Source organism: Mastomys coucha, unplaced genomic scaffold (assembly GCF_008632895.1).
Source record: "Mastomys coucha isolate ucsf_1 unplaced genomic scaffold, UCSF_Mcou_1 pScaffold21, whole genome shotgun sequence".
In the NCBI taxonomy this organism is placed as follows: Eukaryota; Metazoa; Chordata; class Mammalia; order Rodentia; family Muridae; genus Mastomys; species Mastomys coucha.
In genome coordinates this window covers 131867507-131885718 of record NW_022196904.1, presented here as the reverse complement: position 1 = coordinate 131885718, position 18212 = coordinate 131867507, and the positions used below count along the sequence as shown (strand labels likewise).

General features: G+C 43.2%; 1 protein-coding gene across 7 annotated transcripts in view; it reads left to right on the top strand.

Annotated features, from left to right (window-relative positions):
• LOC116103247 (insulin-2) overlaps positions 1–18212 on the top strand; it is a 43216-nt gene that overhangs the window by 2570 nt on the left and 22434 nt on the right. The window contains exons 2-3 of one of the 7 annotated variants that reach the window (XM_031388944.1): positions 183–256; positions 3193–3229. The exons of 3 other annotated variants lie outside the window; for them this stretch is intronic. The gene's annotated coding sequence lies outside the window, so the exon portion shown is untranslated. Of the gene's footprint in view, positions 1–182; positions 257–3192; positions 3230–16007; positions 16085–16977; positions 17065–18212 lie in introns of those variants that run through there. 3 more of the 7 variants (XM_031388945.1, XM_031388947.1, XM_031388948.1) reach the window with 3 other exon arrangements.

Genomic DNA, 18212 nt, shown 5'->3' with positions numbered 1-18212 from the left:
AAAATGAGTGTGGTTTGGAGTCTGGTAGTTATATTAAAATTCCTCTGGGAGAGAGGTCGAGTTAAACATGTAATGATTTCCGGTTACTGGACCAAGGACTTGTTTTGTTTTGTTTTGTTGGAAGAAAGTCTCTACATTTGTGTTGACAGTGAAGGATAATAGGCTTTGGACTCCTTCCACAGGGATATGGATCAGATATGATAGGGGGAGAGTCCCTGAAGAACTAGAGAATTTCCAAAAGAATCAAACAGCACAGGTAAGATTCTTCATGCCATCTTTCACATGGCATGAATGAAGACTTATCACAATTAGTTATTAATAAAATTAACTCATAAGAAAGACAGCTGTCTTTCACCTGCTCAAACAAGGAGAATTTCATCCTTAACTGATCTGTGCACCCTGCACAATCCATATGAATATCTTAATAGTTCTAAAATTGTGGTTGTGAGATTCATGTATTTTAGAATCTACAGCTTTGGCGAGATTCACCCTCAGAGATGCTGAACTGACCTGCTTGGTCCCTGCTTCTGGTTGCTGCTCAAAACAACCTCAGGGATTGCCGTGGATTCCAGGCCATCTTGCCTCATCCAACCTTTCAGACAGATCTGGTTAGAGCTTTAGTCAAGTTCTGAGCCTTCCAAATATGCAAAGACTGGATAACAGGTGCTAAAGCAAGCTAGCTTTCTTAAGTCTCACCAAATTTTCTAAATTTCCTACCCCTCCCCACCACTTTAAAGAATTTATGTCACCCCTATTCAGCAGGAAGAAGTTATGGGGAGTCATCAGCCCAAGTCCCTTAGGTTGGGGTGGATGGATCTGGTTATTTTACAAATTATAGATATGTTTCCATTTTAAGGGATACTTTACAAATGTCATAGCTTTGGACAGAGAGGAAACTAGAGAGCTTAGACTCAGGAATTTCTACCTTTCCTTTCTTCTCCTCTATCCTTCCTCTCAGGTAAAGGAAAGGGGGTGGAAGAGAAAAGAGGGTATATAGTAATATCATAGAAATTAGAGGAATAGACAAATATGGTAGTCTACCAAATTTATTCTTAAACAAAATATTGTATAGCTATACCTTACATTGGTAGAAATATTTGTAATAAATGCTAATTAAAGTTATAATTTTAAAATTTTTTTTAAAAAACAAAAAAGTTGTACTTTACATTGGTACAAAATTTAAAGATTGATATTTATTTAAGGTTTTCATTGGTGTGAATTTTTTATATAGATACAAAATTTGAAATTAACATTGTTACTCTTTGATAGGCATTGTGCCTATACAACTCATATAAGAATACAAGGCTTAGACTCAGGCCTTCTAATAACTGCTGTTACAAACTGTTTAGGATGATTAAGTAATAAAAGTTAAAGATCAGATAGTAAACTTATGGTTATATTATATTCTGATCTAGTGTTTTTAACTTACTCAAATAGAAATGACTAAGAATAGTTAAGGTGTAACAGTTCAGATATACTTTTCATAGACAGAAAGCCTTCAAAGGTATCAGAAGTCCACAGAATATGACATTTAAGGCCATTTCATATACACAAACCACAAGAAACTCAAGAAGAAAAAATACCAAAGTGTGGATACTTCGTTCCTTCTTAGAAGGGAGAATAAAATACCCATGAAAGGAGGAGCAGAGACTGAAGGAAGGACAATCCAGAGACTGCTCCACCTGGGAATCCTTCCCATATTCAGTCATCAAATCCAGACACTATTGTGAATGCCAGCAAGTGCTGGCTGACAGGAGCCTGATATAGCTGTCTCCTGAGAGGCTCTGACAGTGCCCGACTAATACAGAAGTAGAGGCTCACAACCATCCATTGGACTGAGCACAGGGTCCCCAGTGAAGGAGCTAGAGAAAGGACCCAAGGAGCTGAAGATTTTACAGCCCCTCAGGACAAACAACAATATGAACTAACTAGTACCTTCAGAGCTCCCCAGGACTAAACCACCAACCAAAGAGTGCATATGGTGGGACTCATGGCTCCAGCTGCATATGTAGCAGAGGATGGCCTATCCAGTCATTAATGGAAGGAGAGGCCCTTGGTCCTTTGAAGGTTCTATGCCCCAGTGTAGGGGAATGCCAGGGCCAGGAAGCGAGAAAGGGTAGGTTGGTGAGAAGGGGAAGGGGAGAGGGAACAGGGTTTTGTTTTGTTTTGTTTTGTTTTCCAGAGGGGAAACCAGGAAAGGAGATATCATTTGAAATGTAAATAAAGAAAATATCTAATAAAAAAATTGAGGCTATGGTAAACCATGCAGAGACTCAGGCCAGGGAAAAATGATTGCATTTTACTTTTAAAAAGAAATGGAAAGTGATAGTAATATTTTTCCAGCAGTGCAAAATGGTATAATTTATATATGTGTGTTATGATGTGTAAATACAAACTGCCTTAGCAAAAAAAAAAATCATTTCATTATTAAAGATTATTTGACTAGAGACACATCTACTCCTGACAGCACCCCTTTCTTGGTTCAAAGAAGAAACTGAACATCAGTGGAGTTGCTCCAGTTCTGGTGAGATAGCCACTAGCCAAGAATTGCCTCAACTTATCAACAAACAAAAATACTGTCTAGGAAAAGGACATACTATACAGAATAGTTGACTGATAGCTCTGCCAATACAGATTAAGCAGTCCTTCATAATTCTGCTTTACAAAGGTCTGTCAGATGATTCTGGACCAGAAGGCTAAAGACTGATTCTCCAATGTTTTGAAGAATGAGGGACTGTCCAGGTAGTCAGTCATCTCTACAAGATTTTTAAGTTTTGGAAGCTATGTTTTGTGCTTTCTATATTTTCAGGTAATATTTAAGTTGTTCTTGGATTTCTGATGGGGTTGAAGACTGGTTGTAGTCTCATAGTCAACTCAAGCTGTTTAATTTAAGACAGATGATATAAATTTGAGAGGATGGTTTTCAGATGGTAATACAAGCTAAAACAGGACATAATTCAAGTATAGAATTACAAGCTTTTTAAGTTAAGATAAATGGTAGAGTGCTTTATCTAAATTGACAAATATGATGGACTGGGTTGAGTAGATCTTATACTTTATAATGTACATAACTGTAATAGTTGTGCTCAATTTATATCTGAAAAAGGAGCCTTTTAATTGGACAAAAAGAGGGGAATGTTGTGGGTTGTCCTGGTGCTGTTTGTATTCTGATGTTAATCCTGTTTCCTCAAGAGGACCTGCCCTGACAAGGAGTGGATCCCATACTTAGGTAATTTCATGTGAACCTTTTCCTCATTTTAACTGGTCAAATAAAGGCTAGAGCCTATGATTGGGCAGTGGAAGGGAAAGGTGGGGCTGGATGTTTTAGAGAGGGGGGGAAAAGAGAGGGAAGGAGAGGAAGAGGAGGTAGAAGAAAGATGGAGCAGAACCACATGGCCCGGAGAAGCTGCAAGTAGCAAGGGATCTCATAGCTGAGGAATAGAGTAGTGCAGTGGTAAATCCGCCCAATCTAGGCCTGCAGCTTATAAATACTGTAACTGAGCTGTGTGTGTTTGCATGGGCTTATTGGGGTTGAAGATTTACTGCAACACCCATTCCACAGGCAAGGACCAATTCCTAACACTATAAATGATACTTTGTTATGCTTGCAGACAAGAGCATGTTGTCCTCTGAGAGTCCCCCTCTACCCACAGCCAAACAGTGGATGAAGCTTTGGGACTCTTATGGAAAAATAGGAGGAAGGATTGCAGGCTCCAAAGGGGATAGGAACTCCACAGGGAGACCAACAGAGTCAACAAATCTGGATCCTTGGGGCTTTCAGAGTCTGAAGCACCAACCAAAGAACATACCTGAGCTGGACCTAGGCCTCCCTGCTCATGTGTAGCAAACATGGAGCTTGATCATCATGTAGGTCCTGAACAACTGGAACAGGGGCTATCTTAAAAGCTGTTACCTGGAAAGGATTGAAGGAGTTGAAGGGGATGACAATCTCATAAGAACACCAACAAGATCAACTAATTTGGACCTCTGGGAGCTCCCAGAGACTGAGCCACCAACCAAAGATACACATTAGTTGGTATAAGGCTGCTGGAATACATGCATTATCTGGCCTTAGTAGGAAAGGATGCACCCGATTCCTGCAGAGACTTGATACTCAGTGAGAACACAGAAATGGCCTGCAGACCCAGTTTAAACCTGTCTAAAGCCTTATAGAACCCAAGAAAACAGAAAATATTTTAGGCAACAATGAAACCCAGAATGACACCTTAGTCCCTGATGAGAACCTGGGCAAGGCTTTAAGATTCAGAGACAAATCTCAGATTATAGGCACCACTGAGTAACTGGAGAAACATGACTTCAGTGAGAAATTGGGGAAGGCTGGAAGGCCTTAGACCCCATTGACCACCTGGGAAGTCCGTAGGTGCCAATGAGAACCTGTGGAAGCTCTTAGACAACAGTAAAAATCACAGGTCTTAGTGTCAACCTGTGAAAGGCCTTAGGACTTGAGTTTCTCAGGAAGACCTTAGATAATAGAACCTGCAAAGACACTTAGGGCATAGTGAGAAAATGTAAGACCCTTTATGTTCCAAAAAGAACTTAGGGAAGGCAGAAGGTCTCAATAAGACTTTGAAAAAAGGTCTTTAGCCACTTTAAAAACATGTAGAAGGTTTAGGGCACAGTAAGAACACGAGGAAAGTCTTCACACCCAGTGAAAAGCTGGTGATGGCCTTCTAGATTCCATGAGAACTTTACTACCAAGTAGCATATTAGGAAGGCCTTAGATCCAAGTGAGAATCTATAGAAGTTTAAGGATCCAGTGAGAACCTGTGGAAGGCCTAAGGTTTGAGTTAGACTTTAGAGAAGGCTTTCAATCACAGAGAGAACCTGGAAAAGGATTTAAGCCTGAATGAGAACATGTAGAATATTTTTAGATGACAATGAGAACATGGAAGAAGGGCTTTCACAGTAAAAAACTATCAAAGGCCTTACAGAACAGAGAGAATGTTGGAAATGTTTAGGACCAATGGGAACCTTTAAGATCCAGTGAGAACATGAGAAAAGCCCCATATAACAATGAGGATGACCTGGGAAGGTTTTTGATGTCAGTAAGAATCTAGGAAGACCTTAGATCACAGTGAAAGAATTAGGCAATTATGACTTGGGAAAGGTCTTAGGCCCCAGTCTAAGGGGAAACTTGAGATCCAGTGAGAACATGAGAAAGACCTTAGGCTACATTGAGACTATGGGAGAAAGCATTTAGATCAAGTGAAAACCTATAGAATTTAGGCTAGAGGAAGAACCTGAGAAAGGCCTAAGGCCTCAATGTGACTAGAGAATGCTTTAGATCCCAGTGAGAACGGACAAGGCCATTAGGCCCAGTGAGAACCTGAAGTTTAGGCCCTAGGAAGAATCTGTAGAAGGTTTTAGGCCAAGTGAGAAACTGGGGAAAGTTGTAGGATCCAGACAGAACCTGATCAAGGATTTAAGATACAATGGGAATATGAGTAAGGCCTTAGCCACATGTACAACCTGGGAAGGGCTTAGGTCTCACTGAAAACCTGGAGAAACCCTAGTGAAAATCTGGGAAGGCCTTAGGCTCCAGTGATAACATGTGGAAATGTAGGCCCTAGTGAGAAACTCAGGAAGCTCTTAGGCCTCACTGAGTCTTTCTGGAAAGAATTAGATTACAGTTAGAATCAGAAAAACTTAAAAGGTCAGGTGAGATTAATAGGTTTTAGGTTCCAATATGAACATGGGGAAGACAGGAGGCTTCAAAGATACTTTCAAGAAGGCCTTGTATTCCATTGAGGCCCTGGAGAAATCCTTTAGCCATGTGAGGATCTAGAGGCTTTCAGCCACAAAGAGAACAGGGAAATTCTTCACACACAGTTAAAACCTGATAAAGGCTTTCTATAGACTGTGAGAACTTGAAAAAATATTTAGGTTCTAGTGAGTGTTTGGTTTATGACCCTGGGTCAAGGGACCGAGGTGCATATTTTACATATCAAAGTAGACCTGACCTCCAGGTTCTCCCAGCATCCCTCAGTCCCTACTTGGCATACCCTGCCACCAACCTTGAACTTTGCAGCCTAGTGTTTGGGCTGCCCTTCCCCAAAGGCTCTTCCCTATATAATCCAGACATTTTGGTCTCTCTCCTCTGTGTGTGTGTTCCTTTTCTTTCTCTCCTTTCCCCCAACCCCCATGGCAACTCCCTTAGACTTAATCCTTGGTGCAGCTTCCTAATAAAATTGCCTTTAATATAACCTAATCTGGTTGAAATTGGCTCATTTCACCAGTGGTAAAAAAAATAACCTAGCAATGAGAACCTGGGCAAGGCTTTAAGACCCAGTGAACAAACTGGAAAGGCCTTAGATCCCAGTAAGAACCAATAGAAGGTCTTAGGCCTCAATAAGACTTTGTAGATAGCAGTGAGTGCCTGAAAAAGGGCCTAAGTCCAAGGAAGAAACTACAGAAAATTTGAGGTTCCTGTGAGAATTTAAAATCCAGTGATAACAGGGGACAGGCCATAGGCCTCATGATAACCTCAGAAAAGCCATAGGCCCCAGTGACATCCTGGGAAAGTTTTAATGCTGGGACAGAACATGGGAAAACCCTTAGTACCACTGGGATCATGAGGAATGTTTTATACCATAGAGAGATGTAGAGACCTTTTACACTCTAACCGTTTTTAGGTCACACTAAGAATTAAGTAACACTGAGTAGGCCTAAAGCCTCAGTGTGACTAGCAAAGAACTTAGATCAAAGTTAGAAAGTGGAGAATGCCTTTAGCCCTGGGGAGAAGTTGAAGGTTTAAGTCCCATTGAGGACCCGAGAAATATCTTAAGCTCCAGTAAGTATACCTTATAGGCTCAATGTTATTGTGACTGTGTACTGTGTAAGATTATCTTTGTATTATTCATATGCTGATCTCTCTGTCCCCTGTCTGGTTGCAATCTGGAACTGACATTGTAATGCTTACTCAAGTATCTCCTGCTTCAGTGTTATGTAGAAATTGCCCCCCATTTATTCCTGGATTTGTCAATAAAAGCTGATCAGCCAATGGCTGAGCATTTAAAACCTGGGAATGAGTAAGGCCTTAGTGGGACTCTGAGGAAGGCCTTAGATACCAGTGAGAATCTGGGAAGGCCTTGGGCCCTGTGATAATATGGGAAAGCCTTTGTCTTCATGAATCCCTGGCAAAGCCTTTGGCTTCAATGAATCTTCGAGAAAAGCCTTATAGAATGAAGTTAGCATCTGAAGAAAACCTTTAGCTCCAGAGAGATTCTGTAGAAGGTTTTAGGGTTCTTAGAATTTGTACATGGCACTAGATTCCAGTGAGAACCTGGAGAAGGTCTTTAGTCCCAGTGAGAATATGACAATAGTTTTTGGCCACAGTGAGAAAAGGGGCGAATCTTCAGACTCAGTGATGGCCCTATAAACCCTGTGAAAACTTGAGAATATTTTTAGGCCCCAGTGAATCCCAGGGGGCTGAATGCCTTAATTTACACTGAGAACCTGGTCAAAGCTTTTGGGCCCAGTGATAAACTAGAAAAACTTATGCCCCAGTCAAAATCTTTTGAAAACCGTAGACAACGGTAATGATCTGGTAAGGCCCAGTGAGAACTGGGGAAAGGCCTTCAGCCTTTAAAAGACTTTGGGGGAGGCCTTAGATCTCACTGTTAACCAAGAGAAGGCCTCATTCCCCAGTGAGAAACTATAGAAATTTTAGGCTCAGATCATAGTCTAGTAAAGACATAAGACCTTAATGAGATTTTAGGGGAGAACTTTGATGAAAGAGAACCTGGAGAAGGCATTACGCCTCAGGGAAAACTTGCAGAAAGTTTAAGGCCACAGTGAGAATGTGGAGAAGGTTTGTTTTGTTTTGTTTTGTTTTGTTTTCTTTCAAGACAAGGTTTCTCTGTATAGCCCTGGCTGTCCTGGAACTCACTCTGTAGACCAGGCTAGCTTCAAAGTCAGAAATTTGCCTGCCTCTGCCTCCCAAGTGCTCGGATGAAAGGCGTGCGCCACCACCGCCTGGCTGTGGAGAAGGTCTTAAGAATTGCCAGGCAGTGGTAGTGCATGTCTTTAATCCCAGCACTTGGGAGGCAGAGGCGGGTGGATTCCTGAGTTCGAGGCCAGCCGGGTCTACAGAGTGAGTTCCAGGACAGCCAGGGCTATACAGAGAAACCCTGTCTTAAAAAAACAAAAAAAACAAACAAACAAACAAACAAAAAACCTGAATGGTTTTCAGTCCCAGTGAAAGGAAGGCATTAGGTGCACTCATAACTTCTGAAAGCCTTAGGCTCCTATAAGTACATTGCAAAACTTTAAGACCCAGTGAAAATATGTTAAGGGCCTGCTACCATTGAGTAGCTGAGGAATCTCATGGGTTCTAGTGGAAACCTATAAAAAGAAACTTAGGCCACCGTGAGAAGCTGTCCAAGGCCTAAAGCTTTAATGGATCTTTGGATAAGTCACTAGATCCAGATGAGAACCTGAAAACGGTCTTTAGTCCAATTGAGACCCTATAGAAGTTATAGCCCTACAGAAGTTATTAGAGAACTCCTTAGACTCTGGTAAGAACCTGGGCAAGGTTTTAAGACCCAGTAAGAACCTTACTGGGAAGGCCTTAGTCCCCCTTCACAAACTGGGAAAGTTTTGGGCCCAGTGAGGACCTGACTAACGGCCTCAGACACAAACAAGCAGCTGGGAAGGTCTTAAGATCTAATGATGTTAGAGGGCCTTATGCCCCAGGGATAATCATGAAAGACCTTACTTAGACTTTAGTGAGAACCTAGGGAAGACCTAATGCCTCAGTGTGTCAGTCTTTGAGTAAGGTATTAGATCTCAGTTAGAAACTAGAGAAAGCCTTAATTAAGCCCAAGTGAAAAGCTATAGAAGTTTTTAGGCTCCAGAGGGAGCCTTGGGAAATCTTAAGGCTTATATGAGACTTTGGAGAAGGTCTGAGAATAGACCTTTGGGCCTGAATGAGTACCAGTAGAATGTTTTAGACAACAACAAGAGCACACACAAGGCCTTTGGACCCAGGGAAAAACTGTCACAGGCATTATAGACCCAGTGAGAACTTGGGAAAATTTTCATTTCCCAGTGAGATCTTAGATAATGCCTTAGGCTTCACTGAGAACCTCAGATTTAAGACCCATTGAGAATATAGATAAGTCCTTAGTCCAAAATTTCAACATGGGAGGTCCTTAGGTCCAGGTGAATACATCTAGAAAGGTTTAGGCTCCAGTGAGACTGTGGGAAATTCCTAAGGCCTCACTGACTATGGAGTAATGCTTAGATCTCACTGAGAAAATCGAAAAGGCCTTAATCCCCAGTGAGAGTGTGGAAAAAGCTTTAGGCCAAAGTGAGAACACAGGAAGGCCTTCAGACCCAGAGAAAACCCCTCATATGTCTTATAGAACCTATATGAACTTAGGAAATTTTAGACACCCTGAAACTCTGGGTAATGACTTAGGCTCCAGTGAGAACCTGGGCAAAGATTTAACACCAGGGAGAATGTGGGAAATGCCTTAGACCCCAGTGACAGCTTTGGAATTTCTTAGGCCCCAGTGAGTGCTATAGAAAATTTTAAATCCCTGTAAGAATCTGGGAAGGTCTTAGTCCACCATGGCAACCTGCAGGAAGCCTTAAGCTCTAGTTATTACCTTGGAAAGGCCTTAGGTCCCTGTAAGAATGTGCAGAATGCCTCAATCCACAATGAGAATTAGGGAATGCCTTAGATTGTAATTACAACCTGCAGGAGACCTTAAACTCCAGGGACAACATGTAGGAGGTTTCAGACCACAGTGAGAGCATTGGAGCTCTTTCTCACACATACTGTAAACATGTTCAAGGCATAATATAGCCTGTAAGAACTTGTGGACAATTTTAGGTGGCTTGAGACACTGGGTAATTCCTTAGATTTCAGTGAGAACCTAGTCAGGGTTTTAAAGACTCCCTGAGAACACGGGGACTGTCTTAGACACCAGTGACAACCCAGAAATACCTAGGCCCCAGAGATAACTGGAGCAATGCCTTAGGCCAGAGTGAGGCTTTGAGGAAGAACTTAGATTGCAGTGAGTACCCAGAGAAGGCTTAAAGCAAGAGTGGGAATTTGGAGAATATTTTAGGCTCTAGTAAGAAACCAAGAAGGTCTCAGGCCTCAATTAGACATTGGAAGTGCACTTAAACTCCAGTGAGAATCAAGAGAAGATTTGAGGCCACAGTGAGAATATGGGGAAGACCTTTGGACACAGAAATAATCTGATGAAGGCTTTATAGAGCCTGTAAGAACATGGTAAAATTGGGAAGGCCCTAGATAACCTGGCTAATGCCTTAGGCTCCACAGAGAACCTGGTCAATGCTTTAAAATCAGGTGAGAACATGGAGAATGCTGTAGACCACAGTGACAAAGTGGGAAAGCCTAAGGTCCCAATGAGAACCTGAGGAAGGCATACCAGACACCAGTAAGAATCTGAGAAGGCTTGAGGCCCCAATGAAAACCTGGGAAGTCCTTAAACCACAGCGATATACTGGGAAAGACCTCAGGTCCCAGCAAGAAACTTAAGGAGGTTTTAGGCCCCTGTGAGAACCTGTAGAAGGTTTTAGGTTCCAGTGAAAACCTGGGGAAGGGGCTGGAGAGATGGCTAAGACCACTGACTGCTCTTCCAGAGGTCCTGAGTTCAAATCCCAGCAACCACATGGTGGCTCACCACCATCTGTAATGAGACCTGATGCCCTCTTCTGGTGTGTCTGAAGACAGCTACAGTGGACCTAATAGAATAAATAAATAAATCTTGGAAAAAAATAAAAGGAGGGGAAAAAAAAAAACAGAAAACTTGGGGAAGGCATAAGGGCTCAAGAAGATCTTCAAAATTACTTAGATCTCAGTAAGAATCTAGAGCAGGCCTTTAGGCCAACTGAGAACCTGCAGAAGGTTTTAGGACACAGTGAACACATGCCAAAGGCTCCAGGCTCCAGTGAGAACCTATGGAAGGGTTACCACTTTTGTTCTAAAGGCTTTCCCAGGTTCTCACTGGGAAGCCTCCCTGGAGGCTTTAAATCACAGTGAGAACCTGGAAAAGCTCTAAGGCACAGTTAAAACAAGGTGAAGGCCTTACACACCAGTGACAACCTGGGAAAGCCTTAGACCACAGTTAAAACCTACAAAAGGACTTCAACAAGTATGAGACTCTAGAAAGGCCTTAGACCTCAGTGACAACCTTTGAAGGCCTCAGTACTCAGTGACAACCTCACAAAGGCCTTAAGCCACAGTGAGAAGCTGGAACAGATTAAAGACCCGGTGAAAACATGGCTAGGACCTTTTGCCATATTTAGATCCTAAGAATGCCATAAACTTCTCTGAGAAACTGTAGGTTTTAGATCACTGTGAGAACTTAATGAGGGCCCCAGATCTCAATGAGAATTCAGGGAAGGCCTTACTTATTTCATGGTGAAAAACTGGAGAAGCACTTAAACCCCAGTGAAACCCTGTAAAAGGTATAGGGCTGCAGTGAGATCCTAGGAAAGTCCTAAGGCCTTAATGAAACTCTGGAGAAGGGCTTCCATTCCAGTGAGAGTTTGGACATTGCCTTTAGACCCAGTGAGAAACTGTAAAAACTGAGAGGGCACAGTGAGTATAAGAAAAAAGTCTTCAGACACAGTGAAACCTGTTGAAGGCCTTAAAGACACTGAGAACTTCAGAAAAGTTTAGTCCCTGGTTAGATTAAAGATAATGCATTAGACTCCAGTGAGAACCTGGGAAAAGCTTTAGGACCCAGTGAGAACATGTCAATGAAATTAGACACCTATGAGAAGTTCTTAGGCCCCAGTGAGAATCTATAGAAGGTTTTGAACCCAAAGAGAATCTGTAAAATGCTTTAGGCCTCAGTGAGTCTTTAGGGAAGAGCTTAAATTCTCTGAGAGCCTGGAGAAGGCCTTAAGTCCCACTGAGAAACCTTCTACAGAGGTTTTAAGTCACTGTGAGAACATGTGAAAGACCTTCAAAAGTAGTGAAAACATATTCAGGGCCTTAGATTAAAGAACCTGTGAAAGCTTGGGGAAAATGTTAGGCCCTGGCCTTAGCCTACAGTGAGGACCTGGGCAAGACTTAAAGAAACAGTGAGAACAGTATAGCCTTAGACAGTCCTCCTCCCCCCACCCAAAATCCCATTTATAACCCAAGAAGCCCTAGGCCCTACTGAGAACCTGGAGAACGTTGCAGGTTCAAGTGAGTGCCTGAAGAATGACTTAAATGGCATTGAGAGTTTACGGAAGGCCTTAAAGCACAATGAGAACTTGGGAAGGCCTTAAGCCCCAGTCAGAATATACAGAATGTTTAATGTTCCAGAGAAACATAAGAAGACTAAGGCTTCAATGAGAGTTTGGAGAAGGCCTTAAATCCCAAGGAGGACCTAAAGCAAGCCTTAAGCTCCAATGAGAACTTGTAGACTATTTTAGGGAATAATGAGAACACGGAGAAAAGCTTTTAGACCCAGTGAAAACATGTTGAAGACCTTAGAGAACCTGTGAGAACTGGAATAAGGCCATAAAACCCAATGAGAATATGATAAGGCCTTAGACCCCATTTACAACCTGGGAAGTTTTTAGGTCCTATTGAGAACATATAAAATCTTTTAGGCAGCAGCGAGAACATGGGAGAGGTCACTGGAACCTCTCAGACGTTTTAAAGAACCTTTGAGCACTTTGGAAAAATTTGAGGCTCCAGTAAAACCCTGGATAGTGCCTTACATTCTACTGAGAACCTTGAGAATACTTTAAGACCATTTAGAGCATAAGAAAGACTTTAGACCCCAGTAACAACATAGGAAGTCCATAGGCACCAGTATGTACCTGTAAAAGGTTTTAGGCCCAAGTGAGAACCTGAGGAAGGACTTCAGACTCAGTGAAAAATTGTCAAAGGCCTTAGAAATCTTGTTGGAAACCAAGAAAATGTAGGCATCAGTTAAGCCATATGTAAAGAAACTCTAAGACTCCAGGGAAATCCTGGTCAAGTCTTTACTACCCAGTAAGAATATGGGGAAGGCCTTAGACCACAGTGACAATGTAGGCAAGAATTAAAAACCTGGGAAGGAGTTATGCCCCACTGACAACTACCAGAAGTCTTTATGCCCCAGAAAGCACCTGGAGAAGCTTTAAGAACCAGAGAGAACATGGGAAAGAAATTAGGCTTCATTGGGTCCATGAAGCCTTAGGCCTCAATACTTAATGCTTAAAGCTCCAGTGAGAACATGTAGAAGATTTTAGAATATAGTGAGAAGCTGGGGTGCCTAAGACCTCAGTGAGACTTTGGAGAAGGCTTTGGATCTCAAGTATATCTTAGAGATGACCTTTAGGCCAAGTGAGAAAAGACCGAATGTTGTAGGCCACAGTGAGAACATGGGAAAAGTCTTTGGACCCAGTGAAACCCTTTCAAAGGCCTTTTGATGCTCTGGGAACTTGGGAAAAGTTTTAGGCCCAAGAGATATCCTGGGTAATGTCTCAGGCTCCAGTGAGACCCTGGGCAAGGCTTTAAACAGACTGAGAACATGGGAAAGGCTTTAGAGCCCAGTAACAACCTAGAAAGTTCTTAGAACCCAGTGAGAACTGTAGAAAGTTTTAGGGCCAGTGAGAATGAATGAGAATATGAGGAAAGCTTAGATTTCAGTGATAATCTGGAGAAAGCTTTAAGCCTCATTGAGAAGCTAATGAAGGTTTTTTTGCTCTTGTGAGAACATGGTTATACCCTGTGCCCCACTGAGAACCCTGGGAAGGCATTAGGCCATAGGTATTTTGGGTAAAGGCTTCAGATCACAGTGAGTAATGGGAGAAGGCTTCAAGCCCCAGTGAGATAACCTAGAGAAACTTTCAGGTTCTAGTGGATAAGGCCTTAAATTACACTGAGAACTTCCAAAAGCCCTTACAACCCTGTGAGATCCTATAGAAAGTTAAAAACCACATTTAAAACATGAGGAAAGGGCTGGCGAGATGGCTCAGCAGGTAAGAGCACTGACTGCTCTTCTGAAGGTCCTGAGTTTGGATCCCAGCAACCACATGGTGGCTCACAACCACCTATAATGAGATCTGACGCCCTCTTCTGGTGCTTCTAAAGACAGCTACAGTGGATTACACCAGGACCGGAGAGAGCGAGGCTGGCAGAGGTCCTGAGTTCAATTCCCAGCAGCCCTACACATGATGGCTCACAGCCATCTGTACATCTATAGTGTACTCATATACATAAAATAAATCTTTAACAACAAAAAAAGGCATGCATGTGGTACACATAAACACAGGCCAAACATTGATACACATTTAAAAAAAAAAAAAAACCATGAGGAAGGACTTCAGACCCAGATAAAACTTGTTGAAGGACTTTCAGAGTCTGTGAGAACATGGGCTGTAGTGAGAACCTGGGCAAGTAAGAACATGAAAAAGGCCTTGAGCCTCAGTAAGAACCTAAGGAAGATTTAGGGCCAAGTAAGAACATGGAGGAGACCTTATAATACCCAGTTAAAAGAACTGTGTAGGTCCTTATAGAACATATAAGGACTTAGGAAAATCCATAGAGATCTTGGATAAGGTCTTAGAGTACAATGAGAACCTTGACATGCTTTACATTTCAGTGGGAACTGAGGGGAGACCCTAAGACCCAGAAAAAATTGGTGAAGGCCTTAGACCCCAGTGATAACCTGGGGAAGGCATTAGGTCCCAGTTATAATCAGGGAAGGCATAAGTCTCCAGTGAAATCATGTAGTAGATTTTCTGTTCCAGTGAGAACATGGGGAGGCATAAGGCTTTATTGAGATGTTGAATAAGGCTTTTGATCAAAAACTGCAGAAGGCCTTAAGCTTTGGTCAGAGCTTATAGGTAGTTTTAGGCCCCAGTGAGAATCTATAGAAGGCCTTGTGGGAAAAAATAGCCTTCAATGAAATGCTCTAAGATCACAGTAAAAAACCAAACAAGACCTTAAGTCCCAGTGAGAATCAGTAGATAGTTTTAGGCTCCAGTGAAAACCTGTGGAAGGTGCAAGGCCTCAGTGAGACTTGGAGCAGTCCTTAGATCCAATGAGAACTTGGACAAGGTATTAGATCCCAATGAAAACTTCTTAGAATGTTTTAGGTACAAGTGAGACCCTAGGCATTACCTTAGGCCCCAGCAAGAAGTCAGGCAAAGCTTTAAGTCCCATTGAGAACATGAGAAAGGACTCAGACCCCAGTGACAACTTGGGAAGCTTAGGCACAGAGAAAACCGATAGGTTTTAGGGCTCTGTGAGAGAACCTGTAGAGCCTTAACCTTCAGTGAGACTTTGAGGAAGGCATTAAATTGCAAAGAGAACATGAGAAAGGGCTTAAGTCCCAGTAAGAACCTGTAGAAAGTTCTGGCCACAATTAGGGCAAAGGAAAAGCCTTCAGACACAGTGTTGAAGGCCTTATGGAACCAGTGAGCACTTGAGAAATAATTTAGAGCCCAGAGAGGCCCTGAGTAATAACTTATGCCTCTGTGAGAGTCTGGGAAAGGCTTTAAGACACACTGAGAACACAAGGAGTGACAGACCTAGAGACAACCTGGGAAGGCCTTGGGCCCCATTGAGAACTGTGGCCTTTGAAACAACTGAGAATTTGGGAAAGCCTTAGACCCAGTGGTAATCTGAGAAATGCCTTAGGACCCAGTGAGAACCTGAGAAATATCTGAGACCCACTGAGAACATGGATAAGGCCTTAGGCCCCATTGGGACCCTGAGGAATGCTTTAGCTCCCTTGAGAATCCGGGCAAAGACGAAAGAAAGACCCAGTGAGAAAATGGGAAAGACCTTATATTACAGCTAAAACCTGGGAAGACCTTAAACCACCGTGGACCCTATATATGGTTTTAGGCATAGGCCTCAAGGATACTTTAGAGAGGACCTTAAATCCTGTGAGAACCTGGGGAAGGCCTTAAGCCCCAGTAGAACCTGTAGAAGGATTTACGCCACAGTGGAAGATCATAGGGAAGATTTTCAGACCCAGTGATAACCTTTCAAAAGCTTTAAAGATCCCAAAAGACCTAATGAAAACATTTAGTTCCCAGCGAGACAGTTGGTAATGCCTTCATCTGCAGCGAGAATGTTGGAGAACCATTAGTGAGTGTTGGGCCGCTGTAGCGCCACACTGTCGGGCGGGCGGTGCGGGAGCAAAAGGGATTGGAGAGGATGATCCACGTCCTGCCAGAGGTCCAATACTCTGGGCCACGGACGTGAGTGTTTGTCTGCGCGCCCGGCTGCTCCGCTGGATGGGTGTCTGTATCGCAGTCCTCGGAGAGCAGGGTTGGGAGGCTCGGGGGTTGGGGAACAGCTGTGGGGCGCGGGGGGGGGGGGGGGGGGGGGGGGGGGGTGTCGTACCTGGTGCTTACGGAGGCCAAGGACGCAGGTTCTAGTCTCTTGGGAATCACAGGTGATGCTGGACACCGAGGAGGAGCTGAAAACAAATTGCGGGCCCCAGAGCAGCTCAGTCCGCTCTGGGGCCGAAGGGAGAGAGGAAAATGTAGCGGCCGCCTGGTGGTTGGTTCGGGCACAAGCCAGTGCGAGTGGGCGCACTCTCGGTCAGATCTCGCAGTTGTAAACGCTGGGCCCACACAGCGAGTCTAGTTGAAAGGAGGCAATGCATGGTCCTAAGATGTTTTATTATAGAAAGGAGAGAGAAGAGATAGGAAAGTAGAGGCCTGCCATCTCCTCGTGGAGAGAGGGAGAAGGGAGGGTTAAAACAAAATTAAGAGATTACGAGAGAAGAGAGGCAGGGAGGAAGAAAGAGAAAGAGAGAAAGAGCGAACGGGAGGGCAAACCACCCCTTATATGGCAGACTGGCTACCTGTCTGTGGGGCGGGGCATATCTGGCTGTGGTCAGATGACTGTGGGGGTGGAGTCCAGCCAGAACGCTGGGAGCCTGGGGCATTGTCTACGCTATAGATAGCACAGGCTAAAGGAGTTGGAGGACTCTTGGAATCAACCATCTGTGTCTCAGAACGTGTCTCCACTGTTTCCGTCCCTTGTGGAATCTTTCACTGGGTCTCCGGAAGTTAAGACTTGCTCAACCAAAACACAGACTGCTTTGCACAGTCCCACAAGTGAGGCCCATGTGACAACCTGTGATGGCCTTAGGCCTCAGTGAGAACCCCCAAAGGCCTTAGACACCAATTCGAGACAAGAATACTCTATCCTGTACTGAAACCCTGGGAGGGTTTTAGGCCCCATTGATAACCTAGGGGGAAGCCTTATGACCCAGTGAGAACCTGGGGGATGATTTAAGACCAAATGAGAACATGAAAAAGAGCTTAGGTCCCCCTTAAGACCCTAAATAATTCATTAAGTTAGAATGCGATCCTGTAAAATGTTTTAGGCCATGAGGAAGAACTACAGACCCAATGAAAACCTGATGAACACTTACAAACCTTTGAGAATATGGGACATTTTTTAAAAACATTATTTATTTATTTTATGTATATGAGTACACTGTAGCTGTCTTCAGACACACCAGAAGAGGGCATCGGATCCCATTACAGATGGTTGTAAGCCACTATGTGGTTGCTGGGAATTGAACTCAGGACCTTTGGAAGAGCAGTCAGTGCTCTTACCCTCAGAGCCATCTTTCCAGCCCAGAATATGGGAAACTTTGTCATCTCCATTGAGACACTTGATAATGTCTTTGTCTCTAGTGAGAACCTGTACAATCCTTTAAAACCCAAGAGAACATGGGGGTGAACTTGGAACTTCCCTACAACCTGGGAGGGACTTGGGCCTCAGTCAGAACCTATAGAAGATTTTAGGACACAATGAGAACATTGAAAATTCTTCAGATAGAGGAAAAACCTGTTGGAGTCCTTCTAGACCTTGTGACAACATGGAGAAAGTTATAGGCCCTACTGAGACTCTAAAAGAATATGGATAAGGCTTTAAGATATGATCAGAACATGGGAAGGCCTTGGGCCTGAGTTACAACCTGGGATGACCTTATTGCCATAGTGAGAACCTGTAGATGGTTTTAAACCCCAGAGAGAAAGGAAAAGGCCTTAAACCTCAATGAGACTTTATAGAAGGCCTTAAATCCCAGTGAGAACCTAGAGAAGGCCTTAGGCCTCAGTGAGACCCTTTAGATTTTAAGTCACAGTGAGAACATATGGAAGGCCTTCAGAGACTGTGAAAAACTGTTAACAGTCTTGTAGAATCTATAGGAACTTGGGAAAAATTTAGACCCCAGTGAGAATCTGGGTAATAC